The sequence below is a fragment of the Chamaea fasciata genome, unplaced genomic scaffold (genome assembly GCF_029207755.1).
Source record: "Chamaea fasciata isolate MVZ Bird 193981 ecotype frontalis unplaced genomic scaffold, bChaFas1.0.hap1 SCAF_8, whole genome shotgun sequence".
Taxonomy (NCBI): Eukaryota; Metazoa; Chordata; class Aves; order Passeriformes; family Sylviidae; genus Chamaea; species Chamaea fasciata.
The window spans coordinates 18,553,537-18,569,487 of NW_027094093.1; the positions used below are offsets into that span (position 1 = coordinate 18,553,537).

Here is a 15,951-nt window from a genome sequence, read left to right on the forward strand (position 1 = left end):
AAATTTGTCATACAGTCCTTTGGGTGTGCAGTGAGCTCAATATGATCAACCAGCTGAAATTCATGCAGGTTTCAACTGAACATAATAATTGAGATAGTGCAAGTCTAGTGCAATAGTGCAACTTTAATTTAAAAGTTTTATCTTTTGCTCTTTGGAGTTGTTTGGATGTATTCCCTTTTAAATGTTGCCTGCTGAGTTTCAACAATGCTTGAATTATCCTTCATACATTTATTTTTCTTGGAAATGGAAATGTAAATATGATCAATTCTAGCACTAAAGACTGAATGCCTTGCATTCTAAATAATAACAAAAGCTACAAAGATTACATTAATCTTAATAATCCAATCCTATTTTTAGACAAGCTATTACATCCTAAAGCTTAGTAACATATTATTTAAATCTCACCCATAATCCAGCTGAATACTTGTAGAAGCAAATCTATGCTATATCCCTGGTCAGTCACAGAAAACAAATGCTATTTCATTTGAGGATAAAACTCTCCTATTTTCTTTCTCAAACCATCCCAGTTTCCCGCATCCGGTCCCATGCCTGGAACTCAGTGAGAGGAAGAACATAAGAAATAATTATTTTATCAGTTCAACTACTAAATCACACATATAAACAAAGGGAAAAAGTAATTTTCACCGGCCAAATGAAAAAAAGAAACTGAAAGTGTGTCCAAGGGGTTGAAATAACATTTTATTCAAACAGCAGATAAATGTTTTGTTCCACCTTCTACTGAATTTGGTCTTGAAATGTGATTTTTAGATGGCAAATTGGAATGTTTCATTTGGGAAAAGATAAAAACAAATTGTATAGGATGTTTTTCTCTTCTTCTTCATCATCATTCACCTGATATTTATTTTTTTGTTCTGTTTTTTCCCAAAATAGCATTTTCCCAGAAATACTTTACTAGCCCACATTTAAGCCACTTCTATAAGGAACTGAAACTGTGGAAGGAGTAATTTTTTTTCTTTTATTTCCTATACCATGTCCACAGCCATCAAAAACTGCATGACATTTTTTGGCTGATTAATTCTCTAATATTTTTCCTGATTATTCTTCTCATGAGACAAAACATAGAACACAGCATACAATTTCCAGAAGATGTGAGGGCCCATCTTCAGAAAAAGCCGACAGGTAGAGAAAGCCAGAATTAGATACATAATTTTAGAGGAGGCATGTAATCCCATTCAGGCACACCTCATGCTCAGGACACCAAAGTGCGCCAGGAACAAAAGCACAGACTCCTGGTGGACACTGCAGGGTTTCGGTATCGCTCCCAAGGATATCCACTCTGTCATCTTCTGCATGAAGGTCCCACCCTGCCCTGGGATCAGTCCACTTATGAGTCTGATACAGCAAACCCTGTGAGCAGGGCTGCCTGGCAAGGAGTTCACGCAGCATTACCAGAAGAGGAATTAATTCAAGGCATGCCCTCAGAAAGCTCAGTTGTTCATACTCCTCCAGGGCACCTCTGCATAAATGAAACTTTCTTCTATATCTGGGTATCTCTGGAGGGAGGGCTGATACAACTGCCTACACATAGTCTCTCATGAGGATATCTCAGTGGGTGTGGGAAGACATAAAGGTATAATTTATGCCTAAACTTGTGTCACCTCATCAGCCAAATTAAATGTCAAGAGAAACTTATTTCAAGGAGTCAGGGAAACACTGTTTGCTGGGAAACCTAAGCATGTGAAGACAGACCTAAGTAACTGCATAAAGATTTACCAGTATCAGATGGAATAATAAAGTTCAAGGCATGAGATCACTGAAAGCTGAGATAATGAGACCTATCTTGTTACTGCACTGTCTGTAAATGAAAATAAAATTCAATAAGTTAAATTATATTCATACATGGCATTTAAAATCATCCTGAAGATTAACAGACTAGATATACAAAAGGCTTTTGGAAATGTATTCCACAGGTGGTATGAAGTCTGGAAAGGCTTTCCTTATGAAAGACAGCAACAATTATCAAATCATCATACTCTTGTTTATTACCAGAAGTCTTCAAGTTTTGTAAATCCAACATGACAGCAGTTTTTAAAGCTACATTCAATGACCTATTCACTTTGTCTTCAGACTTCTACCAATTTATAAACTCTGTCATGCAACAGCTTAAATAACAGACAATTCCTACATCTAATCTGACAGCATGAGTAATAAAGACAGTATTTTTTTTCCAGTTGCTGACTGCCTCATACCCATGCAGTGGTGAAAATTAACACATTTTGACCTTTACGGTTACTGCTGTGGCCTAAAGCAAAGAAGTCTGCTGACAAGAAACAGTTGGGGAGAGCAGAAGACGAAGAAACAGAATCACACATTTGCCCCACTGGGAAGGTGCTGTGAGGGAATGAGTTCTAAGGCCACCCCTTTTCAGGTTTTTCAGCACGTTTCTTTGCATGCTCAAATTAAGGCTTTATTTGTAGTTAGCTGCAGTTTGTCTCAGGCTTTCAGGACTACAATAGGTTCTCTTCAACTCTGTGAACAAAATTAGGTATTATAATTAGGCATATTTCTATATGCTAATGTTTAGAAAGGCAACTACTATAATTTTGATGCAAGCTATGAATTCCTGAAAAAGCTTCTAGCATACACAAGATATACAAAATATGTCTTTGGTCTTTGTGGTTAGTCCCTTCTCTTCTGTTGCAGGTAGTGAAGAGCTGTTTACAAACATTCCAGAATAAGCCAGGTACATGTAAAGAGTACAGATGAGCTTATGTCATCCATGTTCGCTGTGTACCAAAACCCCAGCACTCTAACAGGAAAGACACAGGACTGATGAAGGGAAGCCCCCCCTGGGTATAATGATTTGAACACAGGTTCTACACCAAGCACTCCCCCAAGGGCAGCAGTTCTGCAGTTAGCCAAAAGGTCTGTGCAACAAGGACCAGGCAGTGACGGGTTGCAGCACTGGGGACTCAGGCTTCTGATGCTTCCCCACGCCATGGTGAATCTACAGATGTTAGGAATCTGTGGCCAGATACTAGGAATTAAGCGTCTTGTATCATTGGAGACAGTTCTGTAGACCTCAAAAGGTGCTTGGTTCAATACATGATCTTTTTTTTTCCTTCTCATTCTCCCTTATTCACAATCTTAATCACAGTGTCATTTTTCACCATTTCTGCTGCCTCCTTTTCTGCCTACCCCTAACTAGCAACAGAGAAGGTGACAAGGCAAAGCCTGCCTAACTTGCAAACTTGGGAGTAACACAAAAGAATTAATTTTAGGTATAGAAGTCCTAAGCCAAACATCAAGGTGACCCTTCCACATATTTTTCACAACCTTGTGTAATTATTTCATCAGATGCTCTTTTTGTGAGTATTGCCTGAGTTCAGCAATACTCTTGTACTTGATGTCAATGCTTCTGCAATGGTTTCTCTTGGGGCATATATGCTGCAGCTTGACAATGTGAGCCAGCTTCTCTATTTTCTTTTGACAATAAATAATTGATCACTGATGCTCTCAGTACAACTCCGTTCTTCCTCTAAGTTGGCAGTGAACCACCTCCCTCGTGAGCATTACTCACAAGGGCGCGCCACTCCCAGGGTGCACTGTTTCTTCTCTTTTCTCAAGAATAATAAGGAGAGAAGCCCCTGAAAGAAAGAGCCTATGAAGATTTTTGGACCCTCTTTTCACTCATCAAATCAAATGGAGATTGCTGTCTCAAAATCCACACTTTTGCCTTTAGATCTCATACTCTGGTCTTCACTGAACTGACAGGTAAAATCTCAGATCATCTGCCTGCTATCCGTTTGTGTTATCCAACAAAAAGTGCCTAATGTTCTTACAGACTTTCACCAAAAAACCCACCCCAGACTAATTATCACACTGATAGCTGGTTTTTATCCCAGTCTTCTTACTGGGGAAAGGGGAAAACAAACAGCACCCTTGCTTTTCCTCAATAGTATGTGCTGAGACCTCCCCAGAAGACTCGGCCTAATTCTGACTTCAGATACTGTCTTCTTAGTATGTTTACGAATTACCAAGTGTATTTCTTCTAAGCAAGCTCAAGCAGAAGATTTCCAAACATTTCAGGTCAATGTCACTTAATCGGATACCACAAAAAGGACCTAACCCACGACTGTTTAATACCAGATAAAAAAATCATTGTTTGAAGCTGGAGCTTCACTCCAGAACACCAAGTATCCTGCTAAATGTCTGCCTTTATCATTAACGGAATATAAACAGAAAAATAGAAAATAAGCCACGTGAAGATCTCACCACAACTTACCAAACAGAAATAGACTATTTTGTATACGTCAGTCTCTCAAGTCATTAAAATGTGATAGACAAGGTCTGAAACAGCAGAAGTGAAGCACTATTTAGTCATGTTCAGATAAAATAAATACAGGAAATGCCTGTACCAAAATTGCTGAATCCTGATCCCAGAATAGGTACAGTTTATGTAACAGCAGATGATTCTGCATCTTTTCCAATTATTTATGTATTTACCATTTTCAGAATGTCTCTGCATAGCTCTAATCATCTATGCTTTATTTTACTCCATCCCTTTATTTTGGAGGCATATATTTTTCTGTCACATTCCCACCTAAATCAATTTATCATGCTTGAAAAGCTGTGTGTGCAAAATCTGCTTTATCACAGAATCCCCTTGATATTTTGTCAAGAAGAAAAATGTACCCAACTCTCTGAAATCATGCCAAACAGATAGAAAGCCAAAGATAAGACTGCACTGCAAAAACTCACATCCAAGGAAATTAGAGCATGAGCACTGATTAAGTAAATTACACAGCCTATTCTGCTCCATCTAATTTAAATATAGAAATGCCATCATACAGCTCTCCAATTCTGTCTCCTAGAGAAATCCACTCAGGAAAGGCACTTGGGTGGAGACAGGACTTGGCTGGGAGGGGTGGGAAAGATTGTATATACTTAAAAGAGGACAAAAAACCAATTAAGAACAGTCTATCTGATTTATGTGTTTTCTTCTACTTCAATTGTGTAAACACAGAATAATTAATGTATTTACAGGAAAAAATACTTAACTGCCTTTAACATGAAGTTTAAGTTTTTGAAAGTGGCCGAAAAAGAGCTTTATACATTTCCATATTTACTTTTTCACTGTGACATCCTTAAAATCAAATGATTATGTCACCAACAGAGCTTCAAAATCAATATAAGATCATAAAATAAAGCTGTGCTCTCCTTTCTTCCTCTTTCATTATCACATGTAGGAGAGATGCAGCAAATCACACCTAAGCTGGAATTTGCTGAAAAATGCAGTAACAGAAGAGAACCCCATTCCTCTTTAAACTGTTCTGCAACATTAAGAATTGTAAAACTGCATCTTTACTAGCAAAGCCAGCAGATATATCTCAAAAACAAAGAGCAGAACAACTAAGAAAGATGTGCTGTTCTAACATAATCTTTCTTACCACTACAGTGAACTTTTAAACTTATGTTAACTGGACTTATATCAAGCCAAGTCTAGAATCATCTCTTGGGTCATGAACAAGAGGAAGAACAATTTCCTCAAGCTCCAGGTACAAAACACTTCCTTTTACCTTCAGAGAGTCACACCTCTTATTTTGACATATACTATTATGATGAGTAGAGAAGCAAAGATGTGCTCTTTCAGATGAACTCAGTTTGCAAGACAAGTAATAGGATCCTCACAAATACAGGATGAGGCTGGCTTTGTTCAGTTCCTCACCTGGGCAGCTACAGGCTGCCTCCTACATCATTTCTTCTATATTTTGTGCACCTCGGAGTGATCTTCAGGCATTTTTCTGGAGCAGAGCTTCAGCTGAGACAAAAGGTCATACAAGAGAAATATTTGGATTTGGAGAGTGCTTTGACAGAATGGTGAATTCTGTAATTGTGGCAACATAAGCATCTTGTTTCTGATCACACATCTTAGCCCCCAAAGCAAGCAAAAAGCAAGCATTGTGTGCACTTAGTAAGCTGGAAGTCAGCAAGAACCTCTGAACCAAGTTTGTGTTCCACCCTGAGACTGCCCCCTTGAAAATATGGACAGCCTGATACATATGACCAACATCTTTGCATGAATGTCATGAAACAGACTTCATCTGAAGAAACTGATGAGAAACTAGGTGTGTGCTGCCCAGATAGAGGAAAAACTGGAAACCTGCTAGTGCAGGCTGTGCTCTGACAGTGGGCTGACTTCGCACTCCTCTGTAGTAAAATTCTGTAAGGTCACCACAAGGTCTCTGTAGTAGTTAAGTTTTAAAAGTAGGTTTTTAGTGCAACTTAAATGATACATTGGCCTTGTGATGACACAGTGCACAGCACTGGCTTTATTCATGGTTATAAACAGTTTCTTTTCTTCCTTAACATTATATATATATTTTAAAAGGAGATCTGAAACAAAGAAAAGGCTGGTGAGCTGGTTTATAACTCTGCTTGTCATATTTATAACCCCTCAACACAGAAGTATGTTAGTCTAGAAATTTCTTTTCATCTGGAAGGAAACTCTGGGTTAAATATTAATTCCCCTAAAATCAATATAAACCTCTTAAGTAGCTCAGTGGGGTCAATCTAACACTGCTTTTTGCACAGAAACAAGTGCACATCAACCTCCAATACTCATCTAACATCAAAGGCTGCCTTTTCATGCATAATTCTCCAAACTGTTTCTATTCAATTGTGCATAACAGTAACGAGGATATTTAATAAGTCTAAATAAGTAAACTTACAATTTCTCTTATAACATTTATCTTTCTTCAAAGCTTTTTAAATATTATTTTGATTACAGTGTGAGCTTCTTTAAAAAGCAGTTTGTGCAGCTCGCTCAGGAACATTGCAGAGAAATCAAAGCAAGTTCAATACAAAATAAGAGGGGAAAATGTAAAGACAAAGTAAACAATTATATTTCAGGAAGTATGATTGAACACAGTCTATTCCTTCCAGCGGACAGAAAAGCATGTATTCTGACAGAAAATCTCTCACAGACTGACATCACCTAACAGGAACCCAAAATACCTGGGCTTCCAATTCACCCAGCATTCCTTGAAATGGCACCACTGGAGTTACCTCGTCAGCAGAAACATCCCATGGGTCAAAGCTGCTCAAATCTGGAGTCCCTCTCAAGCACACTGTATTATAATAAATGCTGCCCACGGTTACTTCCCCACAGGACTTCACAATAATGCTTCAGCTATTTTGTAACACAGTGTCTAGTTACACGGTTTTTCATCCACATTTACAGTCCAACATCTCATGGCTTCAGTGTCTGAAATTCTCTATAAAAGGCCTCTAAACAGTCTGTTAAGCATTACCTCTTTTTGTACAACAGCAAATTGTACAATCTTGTCTGAAGATTTCAAAATGTATTGGATGGGAACGACTGACTTCTATCCAACCAAAGTGCAGACATTAGTAACAGTGACTCACCTGTGCCATAACATAAGGATTAGGTAAATTGCATTAACAAACTGCAGTGCGTCAGCCTTATTTGGATGGGGCAGTTCTCAAGGTTTTTCCTCCACACTGAACTCAGTGCAAGGGATTTCCTCAAATCATCGACAATTTATTTTGCTGCCAGATCCTCACCAAGACTGAAAGAGCCTGCACACAAATGCTGTTCTGCAGCTCTAACCTGGAATCCTGCCGTGACTGTTGTACAACTCTTTCCTGAGGCAAAAAAGCAAAGTAACAGTACTCACTTCAGCTTAGCTCTAGAAACATTTTCAAACGTCATGACAAGAGGAGACAGTGAGGAATGGAGGTACGCAGGGATGGGAAAGAAGAAAGAAAGTCCCACTGGAAGTTAAATGTTAGAAGAGGAAGAAAAAAAATAACAAGAAATAAGAAGGAAAAGAGTGAAAATGGGGATGGCAGGAGGGGAGTGCAATACATAGCCCAAACAGACTCCTTCAACTCACTGGAGACGTCACAAGCAGTGAAGAGACTACTTCAAGGAAGAGGGCACAGCACAAAAAAAAAGGACAAAAAAAAAAAAAGAGAACACGAAGAGGCTTATGGATAAGTCTAATAAACAAACTCTCTCCCCTCTTTTTGACACTGAAGAAGCAGTTCACAGAGTGACAGAAACAACAAGGTTGGAAAAGACCTTTGAGATCATCAAGTCCAACCAACAACCAACCACTACCTTGTCAACTAGACCATGGTATTAACCACTACACCATGTCTTTTCTCAAACACCTCTAGGGACAGTGACTCCATCACCTCTCTGGGCAGCCTGTTCCGGCACTCAATCACCTTTTTTTTTTTTGTGAAGAATTTCTTCCTAATGTCCAACCTAAACCTCCTCTGGCACAGCTTAAGACTGTGTGTCCCATCTGTTGATGACTTAGAAACAGGTATACAATTCCACGATAGGCAGAAGCTTGGCTCCTTATATTTGGCTGGTGTTGAGATAGTTTAGGTTTAAAGATTATGCAGATTGAGATGAACAGCGCATAAATCAACAAGTCTGTGCCAATTATCACAGCTTATCACAGTCACAGTCACAAGCTTAATCTGTATTTTCCATAGTGAGGCATGCTAAATGTTTGCAATATTTTTCATTATGTGGCTCTGGGAGGTAAATTATAAAGAAAAAATAGAAGAAAACATAATATGTGAGTTTTAAAGGATTAAAACAGTACACACTAGGCAAAGTCCAAACTACTCTGTGATTCTGAACAGTAACTTGGTTAAAGAAATCATGAAACATTCTCACAGATTAATTCAGTTGTGTAAAAAAAGAATCAAAATCCTTTTAGTTACCATTTAAAAACTACTCAAATTGTGATTTTTTTTCCAATTGAGTTGGGCATAAAGTATATAGCCTAGTTTTACTAGCTGACACATCAGTGTGGGGAGGAATTTTGTACTAAAAAGCTTTTGGTTTCTATTTATTTCATTTTCTGAATGGGTGCTTCTTTCACAGTACAATATATGACCATTAAAAAACGGTAAACTTAATTTTCACTCCTCATTATCAGTTTTCATCCTACCTACCTACAATCTGTCATGTTATTCATCATCAAGATCAGAGCAGCATTTGAGATATGCAGTGAGGCACAGTAGTGAAGATGCACTGTAGAATTTGGAGATTTTAAGGCTGAACACATAACCAAAAGAGAAAAATGGAGACACAAAATAATGAAAGGTAAACTACAGGACTAAACTGAATAATAATCTTTCCAGAAAAAGAAAGAGGATGAACAAAGAAGAGCATAACATTATATCAGTCTGTTCCTTTGTCAAATGGAGTCCTAAAATAGGCTTAACTGGGGATCTGGCTTTGTTAAGTTGTACACACAAAATAAAAGGTCAGATCCTGTCTCTTCCTTCTCCCAAACAGAAATGTCTAGAGTGCAGTTAGGGGCAGGATGCAAGCAGGCAAGTGACACAGCACAAAAGATGCAGAATGGCACAATTTAACTAAACCCAAGATGAGAATGTTTCACCAGGATTTTTGCTTCCCATAAAGCAAGTACGATTACATTGGAGCATGAGCTAACTGAGAACAAGAAGTTCACAGCTTTGGCATTCATTGTAGGACAAAATTCCAAAGGCTGAAACAAAAATGCCTTAGGAAACTTTCCCATCTATTAGTTACACTTTTGCACTGAAGCTGTACCACCACAAAGGGACGCAACTAATAAAAAACCAGAGCCAATCCTGTCCCAGACAGAGTTTTAATGAGGCATAACCAGATTCAAAGAAACACAGCTTTTAAGTGTTTTAGGACTACACGAATGACCATTATGATGATGATGCTGCTGATGATGGAAGACTGTAAACAATCAACTGTAAGAGAAAGAGAAAGGGGGTTGTTGAAGATTCACTAAGAGACCTGTAAACTTAGCCACATACTAGAAGTGTAACAACACAGCAGCTCTCCAAAGAAATTTAAGAAGCATGTCCCCCTTCAGAGGGGCAATGAGAAAAGATGATTCTTGCACTAAGTCAACTTCTGTCAAACTGCTAAAAAGATGCTCTGAGTGAAACATCTGTGGAATTTAGGTTGTCATTCTGAAAGATCTGGCTTTTAGAAGTGTATTCCAAAACTTACATTTGATTTTGAAAGGCATCTATTTAATAGACAACTTATTAGGAACTGATAAAATTTTCTGAACTTTTATGTTTCCTTTCCACTGGAGCAAACAGCCATTTCTTTTGGGTTTTCCTCTTGCACATGGCTAAAAATAATTTCATTAGCATATTGAAATCTCAATCTAACCACCAGATGAATAGATTTCATTAAGTCAGGGCATACAGTAGTAGATCATCAATTTTGGAAGGAAAACATCTTTCTAGTCCACTGTTTTCAGTTGTTCACTTCTTACTTGTCTTTGTATTTCCTGCTCATACCTTATGTAATCACATTTCATTTGTTTATTTAAAGGATGAAAAAACAGTATTAAATGCATCAGGCTGTGCTGAGGAGGCCCCACCACCTGCTTCTCAGAGCCCTGGCTGTTCTTGTTCTGAACCAATTGGAAATGATGTACTACAAGGAATAATATTTACACAAAGCAAACAGCAGTGCTAGATAAATACACAATTCTTACATGGAGAGCAAATTAAATTGGTTTTCAGTAAAGGAAGAAAAGTAACAGTGTGTGATATTACTGCACTATGATTTTAAGTGATTTCTGTAGATTATTATAGGAAGACAAATGGGTTGTTTAAGACTTATACTGCAGATTTTGAAAATTCAACACAGGCAATACAGAATTCTTTGCAAAAAGCCTTGCTAGGAGAATGCAGTAAATAATCGTGAGTCCAGCTGTGCGGTGGCAGCTGAGAGAAGAAAAGTATCTTGTCCACTTCTTTTACAGAGAAAAGTTCCTGATGATTTTCCCAATCTTCTCATTAAGAGCATACCCAAACAAACTTTAATTGTTGCTTCTATTATAATTGTGGCTGCCATGCATCAGACCTCCTGTACTCAGTCAGGCATGGGTACAGACTCTGTTCTGCTTCTCTGCTTTCCTAACAAAATGCAAATATTTTGTCTAGCAGGCAATTCCTCCCTTTCCCCCCTTCTTCACAAAGACTCTTCTGATTCCAGTGGAAAAAAAAATAACCAAATTCGAGATAGGGTTCAAATAGGGCCCTAGAAGCTAAACAGAAATTAGTAATAGGAGAGAAGTCCCAAATAAAGGGTCACTACTAAAAGAAAAGAAAAGAGGGCAGCACTCTTGGACATCCCAATTCACTAGGTAACAGCCAGCTGGCTAATCCTCACAGGTATAACTCCAAACAACACATATATTGTCTCTCATCAAACAGATACACCATGGAAGCTATGGTAGAGTTAGCAGGAAAGAGCAAAAATGAAAAGGAAATAAGCTTTTTCACCCCTTTCACTCACAGAAAAACTCTTTGATTGTTTTCATTGTCTGCGATTATATTTACATTCCAAGTTTATTTTGCAATTTCAATTCGTATAATTAACAATTTTTCTAAGTGCTTTCGGACATGTACAGATGTCATAAAGTGTGACTTCTCAGGTTTTTGTGGACGCTGGTATTAAGCTGCTGAGCACCTAAACCAGGCAGCTCTAGCTTGGAACGCACTGTTATCGCCTGCTGTTGCAGGTCAAAAATATACACAAGCATTCTTACGCACTCCTGAAAGAAGAAGAGCAGGTTTATTAAGAAGTAACCTGATATACTTCGTTCTTTTTTTGGCAGCAAGAAGAATGGTTTTTGAAGCAAGTGTATTGCTATACTGGGATGAGATTTTCAGTCCCTCCAGAAGACAAGACGAGATTACTGGCAATAGTAGAGCTAGAAGATGTCTTAATTGGAGGGCTACCTAATTTGCAACATCCTACACTTCAATCTGTTTTTGTAGGGCTCTTTCTCTGTTGTGAAGCAACACAGACAAAGCTTGTTATTGTCACTTTGATCCTGTGTATCCACTCAGCGTTCAAAGAAAATCTTTATATAGAATATACAGTAAAGTAAGTGGCAGCATGAGTCACACTGCAAGAGTCCATGGTTCCTGAATACGAGGCACCAGAGGAATCAACTGACTTGCATATGAGAACAAGGCATTGACCACCAAGCCACAAGTGTAACTATACAACTGCCTTTGAGGAAGGTTTTATTAATAGAGATACATGGAAACACATGGAAAATACAGCAGGAATTTTTTTTCCACTGAATATAACTCTATGAAATAGAAATGACATATTGTCTTGGAAAACACCTAGTGGTGTTTTCTCATGGCAAAATCATAAATCAAAAATTCACATCAGTGGCATCCTGAAAGTTTAGTACACTTGACAGCTATTACAGATCTGACACGATCAGAAAAAGCAGCATGAACAGGTCTGCAGATCTACTGGATGACTGCGCTGCCCAGCAAGTGTCAGCAGTGCAAGCTTCAGATAGAATCCTTCCACAAACAGAAACAGTGAGAAAATCCAGACAAGAAGAAGTGCTACTGCCTGAATACTTGACAGGGAATTATTTGTAAACAATAGCATGGATAAAATCTGGTCTCTTAAAAAAGGAAAATTGCTACAAGTGTTCAAAGGTGTCTTTAAAATAAAGAAGTCAGCAAAAAAGAGCAGGAGTAACCAAGATGCCAAGTATGACCAATGCTGCCAGCACAGACCTGCTGATTTGCTCTGCCTCAAAACAAACTAAGGGTCTGATGCACCAGTGTGTTACTCCAATTTCAGGCCAGTGTGACTTTTTTTCAAGAGGTGTAAAACTCAAATAATGCTCATATATCAGGTTAGCAATAGAGATGTAATTCAGGAGATGTTTTCAGAGAGTATACTAGTAGCAGAAGGATGATGGTGGCCAACAAAGCTGTTTCAAGCTACCAGAAGATGAAAGCTAAAACTGACAAGACTTTGTACTCAACCGACACTCTTTGTTGGAGCAGCAGTCCCAGTAGACAATTTGATTGCCTTTTCTCTAACTTACACAGAGCTGTTTAATCTAGTTCTCCTACTATAGCACTAAACAGTAAAAGGACAGTAACACACATGCATACAAAAAACTCCTAAAGTGGTTCTGTCTATAGTATAAAATGCTACTAAGAGCCTGACCCAAATCAACTCTGAATTTATCAGAAAGTTTTGGAAGTTTCTGAAAGATAAAAGATGTATCCCCTTAAAACTGTAATTCTCAGTGTCACATTTAAGGCTTTGCTTACTAATGAGAATTAGTATGTTTGATGTCTTCCTTTACTGTTCTCCTCTCATGCCTGGCAGCAGAATGGTCAAACCTCTGCAGCTATGGCATCCAGAGGCCAGTATTGTGGTGGCTCCTTGCCACACATCCCAGGCCATACTCTCTTCCTGCATGGACAGGTGGCAGAGTTGAGTCTGCAAACCCTGGAACAGACTGATGGGCAGCATAAGACACTTGGCAAATAAGCAGCACAGTGGCCAAACAACTGCTCCTCAGAACCTGACAGGAAAAACTGTAGGGCAAATAAAAAGAACCTGTAGTCCAGGCATGGCCAAATGGGCACTGGGGCTGTCCACAAGGGGCTCTTCAACTTGATCTCTGTATTTAGTGAATCACCATGCTTGTGAACACAGCCCAGCAGAATGCTACTGAATTAAGTGCTTAGTATTTGTAAAATGCTCAAGATACATCGATTGAGGATCACACACACATAGTATTATTCTGACATTGCATTCCTTCAGGAAAAGACAAATACCACAGTACATAATTAGGCTGGTATCTCTTTAAATCTATATCATTAGAGCTCTCCTGAGATCTCCATCAGCGTACAAAGAACCACTCGTTTGATTATTTTACAATACAAACCCCCCTGCATATATCCACAATGATTATATATTCGGTACAATCCCTTTAATGTCAGTACATCAAATGTGTTTCAGTTGAGATTTTGCATTCATTGTCACATTCTAGTGAGTTTTGTCTTGCCTTCATCTCCTATACTTGATCTCTCTCTTTAAACTTGGCATTTCTAGCAACCTCTCCCAGCTAGGTCTTAAAAGTAGATTCTTTTCTCTGCTCAATAAGCAAGAGAAGAGTATATAATTTCCTGCTTTATGTGCAACATCTGGCACTGTAGAAAGAACCAGTGCAAGTCTACCAAGGCAGCAGAAAAAAAATTGCTGAGAATCCTCCTGTTTGGAAAACAACTCTGCAGCACTGGCTATAACACCTATTACATTTTATATGAAAGGCTAGTAGACTCCTGGCAGAGAATAGCAATGCTGTATAGCAACAGAGGACTGAGAGAGGGCCTTTTGTCAAACATTAATACAAATCTCAATCTGCTTTACCCTACATTAAATAAAAAATATCAATATAAATCTGGCAGGAGTGCACGTTTCCAGAAGTTAATATTTTGGGTGATAGTCTATACAAAGCATCTGCAATAACATAACCTTCCCTATTTGAGCAGCAAGCGAGCTGAAGGTACAACATCTCCCAAAGCACCAGAATGACTTCACCACACTGCATTTAGAGCAATAACTTAAGCATTTCAGAAACTACACAGCAATGACGTTCAGTGAACCCAGGATCATAATTTAAAGATATTTAAGCATTCAGAAACAGTTACCTAAGTGCTGTGCCTCTTAAGAATCCCACTAGAAGCATATGACAACTTGGGGCTACCATGTGAGGTTAAGATCCATCTTTAATAAGACTCCAACTCCAGTAAGGGGCTTATTACATGAAGATGACCTCCTATTTCAACACAGTCTTAAAAAGTAGAACCATGATGGCCAAGTTTACCTTCGCAATGACAGCACATGGCTAGGGCAAGCAAACAGCAGCTGGGACAGTGCCATGAGTGATCTTACATGAGCATTAAAAGCTTCATTTAGTTGTCCAAGGTATTTCACTCAGTTCTCCAAGCAGAAAGCAAACTAGCTGATCATGGGCCCAGTGAGGCAAGAAGAAAACTTGTTACCCTGATTACACACTGGTAGACAGCCCTTCCTCACGGATTGTGAAGAACAAAAGTAAGATCAGAAGGTATTTGTCTTCCAGTGACTTTTAACTGCTTGAACTTTCCTTGTTAATAAAGCAGTGTTGCTTTCCAAACCCTTTTATAAAATTCTAGCTCTCCAGTCATTTGTTAACACTCATCTGTCACATGCTCCTTTAAGATGCAAAGTTTTCAAGAAGAGCCTGGGAAGTATCTGAGATATTGTCAGTGTCTGAAGCCAAAACTAATCAGTCCATGAAGCCTTGATAATTTTCAGGCTGTTTAACAGCCCATGAGCTAAAGCACTGCCTAAATAGGAATCAAATACCTACAAAATTCTGTCCTACATGTTTGTGGAAATAATAGCCAAAATTAACTTGGAATGTTGCCATGCAGTTACATAAGGTCACGGCATGATGCGGTTACTTGTCCGTACTGATATTTATTCAAGTGGAATAAGGTGCTATTCATGAGCTAAAAGCCAACCCAATGTTTTATTCAGAATTAAAATGCTTTTTCCAAAGTGGATGGCATTTCCAAAGTGGTAAGTGCTGGGCCAGTTCTGTTTCATTTAATGTCAGTGGCAGCTTCTGAAACAGCAGCCGTAACTCCAACCATTATGCTGAGCTGTTCAGGGCGACTCCAGGCTGGCTAGCCAGCACTGTCTCCCAAGGACAGGAGTATGGCTAAGGGTGAGCAAGCTGACACAAAAACAGGAACTTGGGTGCAAGGGTAACTAGAGACAGACAAGACTCTGCTGGCTATACGGAAAAACACCAAAGGAGGCCTGGGAGGAATTCTAATTAAAATTGCATTTTAACTAAAAAAATTTCTTGTCCAGCAGCATCACAGGGACTGTATATTCATCACAGGCCTCCATTCTGTCCAAATTAAGCACAACATACCTAGGGTAGTAACCAGTAACACTTTGGTAAGACCAATAATTTAATCTACCATGTGCATTTTTTTAAAAAATCCATTCTTACTGAGCTATTGCTACTGTTCCATAACATTACAATTTACATTACATGGGTACATGATACATTTAGCTGATATTGAGCA

The 15,951-nt window shown here is 38.7% G+C and overlaps 1 protein-coding gene across 3 annotated transcripts in view; it reads right to left on the reverse strand.

The window, feature by feature from the left end:
* The window catches only part of RAPGEF4 (Rap guanine nucleotide exchange factor 4), a 145,279-nt gene that overhangs the window by 78,788 nt on the left and 50,540 nt on the right, over nucleotides 1-15,951 (reverse strand). The window lies entirely within an intron of this gene.